The following is a 3,267-nucleotide window of genomic DNA, read 5'->3' on the forward strand; positions in this document are numbered from 1 at the left end:
TTCCAACGTAAATCAATTGGTTTAAAATATGAAATAAACTTGAATTTTTCTTCAACACAGCAGCAAACAATCTTATTCATTCTCATTTCAAGACACTAATATATAGAAAATTCTTGAAACCAGTCTGTTGGAAACTGCTTGAAAGTCTCACTGTTTTAAAGAGGATCTATTATGCTTATTTTCAGGTGCATATTTGTATTTTGGGTCTCTACTAGAACATGTTGACATGCTTTAATGTTCAAAGAATGCTTTATTTTTCTCATAACGGCTGCAAAACTAGCCGCTAGGCAGGTATTATGCAAATGTGTAACTTGGTGACATCACCACGTTACGGAAGAAAAGGAGGGACTTCAAGCAAGGCGTTTCAGGTAGTTCAGGAGCAGTGTTTCTGGGGAGAGTAACTCCCTTTGGTGTTGACTTTGGGCATTGTAACTTTGCAGACCTTTTACATGCACACAAAACTCTATAACACACTAAAGGGAAAAAGCAAAAAAGCATAATAGGTTCCCTTTAAGGAAATTAAGTTTTTACAATTGAATTAGAGACAGAAATTACTTGATAAAATGGAGTTGTTTTTTTATAGAAATGATGAAAGAAAACACAAAATTATGTAAATCTATCTTTTTCTTGTGAAATACTAAATACTCTCACCTCTTCAGGCCTCTAAAATACTTAAAATAAAACAATCTGAGAGGGAAAACTGCTCAAAACATTTCATGATGCATACCTGCACATTTGTAATAAAAAGTTGAGTTTTCCTAGATGCAGTCAAACACGTCCATGCCCCAATCTCTGATACAGTACGGGTTCTCAAATTCTATTCACGTACAGTAGATGTATGGAAAAGATCAAACGTATCATAATCGTAAAAAAAGATCAACCTTAATCAAGCAACCTCAGCAAGCGAATCTCCAACTGTGACTTACATGGTATAACAGACTTAGTTCTTTACTTGCTATATTGAGTAAATTGTTGCCTAAAGGTCCCTTATCGCTTTTCTAACAATATTCTTAACTTCATGGGTATTTGCAGGGAAAGGGGGGAGACAGGGGGGAAAAAAGATGATAAAAAAGGACCAAAAATAGGGATTAGCGTGCAGGAGATTGCAGGAGACTTAAAAAAGCAAGAAAGAAGAAAAAAAAAAGCACTGGAGAAGCAAAAAAAAAAACTTTAAGGCATGTTCCCTGCTGAAGAGTTTTACTTTGCTATTTGAGAATCGTTCGGCTTGACCGTGGCGAATGAACACCAAGTGTTTTCTTTAGAGTTATTTCCTATCCTGCTGTGATTTCTCCTATTTACTTCAAGGACTACAGCAAGCTAAGTGACCAGAGGCCTGTATTATTGACATTATCACATCAAACAAACAACGTGAATGGGTCAGACTGCAGGACTGTGCAGTAAACCTCTGCCAGTGGGTGGGATGGAGGGCGTGCACTATAAAGAGAAACATGCTTTTCAGTAAAAAAGCTCATCTTTCACTGTTAAACTGGTGGAAGCCAGTAAAACCAGACCAAAACATCTAACAGTAGCAGAGCACAATTAATTGAGTTCAGCTGAGATGTAGCATGCATAGGGTTGGGTACTGAAACCTGGTGCAAATATGGCAGCGGTTTCTATACGGCACGTACATACCAGACCGAATGGTAATGCAGATTTCGGTGTGGTGCCACTAAATGCCTGAGCCCGCTCTGGTGCTCGATTTTGTTGCTTTTGCTGTCATTTTGGCATCTTATTGTCTTATGTTTTGTATTTCTTAACCTGTCACTTCATTGGTTTTTGAGCATTTTGCCAAAAGACTGCAGTTAAAAATTAGCAGGCTGGCCAACACTGGCACAGTTACAGAAATGTAGATTAATGTGCATTGTCCTTATAAATAAAGACATTTAATATTGTAAGTGGCATTACTTCACAATGAGAAGATGATATGGATGACCTCTATACAAATTAAGTTATAGGTATGTGAATGAATCACATATACTACTGGGTACCAACACCATCAGGTGCCAGCTTTCAATACTTTCATTTCCAGACAAATAAATATTCCATCAGAGAAAGCTCTTTTATCACCACTCCTCTAATCATTGCTGTCACAGCTACTTTAAATTGGCAAAACATGCAAGGTATGCATTTCATGAACAGTTACTGGCTAAATCAACGACAGGAAGTCCAACTAAAAACACCAGCAAAGGCCACATAAAGTCAGCACACACTGTAGATGAGGTGGACACAGCATGAACATCTGTATAATCAGAGGAAATCCAATACAATGGGTCCTTTGTGATGATTCAGTTTTGCTGGAATTGTGTTGGAGTGCTGTTCAAACAACTACTGTATATGGTAAATGTCCAGGCCATATGCCCACACTGCATTATGCTATTTTCCATCTTGCTTCAAGCAACAGTGCTTGTAATACTGAACATCAAAAAATGTATATTATTAGCTAACTGGACCTCCCTCACCTGCATTTCTTCCCGGCAGTACAGTATGATGATGGACATAATCAAAATTCAAGCTGAAAAAAAAATCCTTCTAACCTTCTCCACTTTCTCTTGGGTGATTCAATCTTGAAAGGGTAACTAATAGTCAATGTTCTTTGTGTAAACAAAACACGTCACAGCTATACACCATAGACTGCATATAAGAAGTGGACGTAGTCACCGTGACATCACCCATTGGTTTGTGGACTGCCGTTTTGAAGCCTCAAATTCGCTTTTTGGCCATAACCATCTTCTTTTTGGCCTTCACCATCTTGATTGAATGGTTGGTTGAATAAGATATTTTTATGCGACCAAAAAGGTTATAATTAACTTTCATGAACTGAAAACCCACTGTGAAAGGGTTGAAGTTAAAGTTGTAAAATGAAAATGCAGACAACTCCCAGACCGGACAAAGCCGTGGTAGCGACCTGTTAATCACAAGGTAGCCACGCCCTAAGCATACCATATATGGTCTATCTGACTCTAAATGGGACCATAATTCACTAAATGAACATCATGCTGTATTGAAGACGTTTTGAAACTAGCGATTAAGACCATAAACTCATGTTTACAATGTTTACTGAGGTAATAAATCAAGTGAGAGGTAGGGTCATTTTCTCATAGACTTCTATACAATCAGACTTCTTTTTGCAACCAGAGGAGTCGCCCCCTGCTGGCTATTAGAAACAATGCAAGTTTAAGGCACTTCCGCATTGGTTTCACTTGTCTAACCCGGAGGTTGCCGACTGATTTGGTCAAAAAAATGGCAGAAAAAAGTTAGAAAAAAATG

This window comes from Sebastes fasciatus, chromosome 18, assembly GCF_043250625.1.
Source record: "Sebastes fasciatus isolate fSebFas1 chromosome 18, fSebFas1.pri, whole genome shotgun sequence".
NCBI classification, from domain to species: domain Eukaryota; kingdom Metazoa; phylum Chordata; class Actinopteri; order Perciformes; family Sebastidae; genus Sebastes; species Sebastes fasciatus.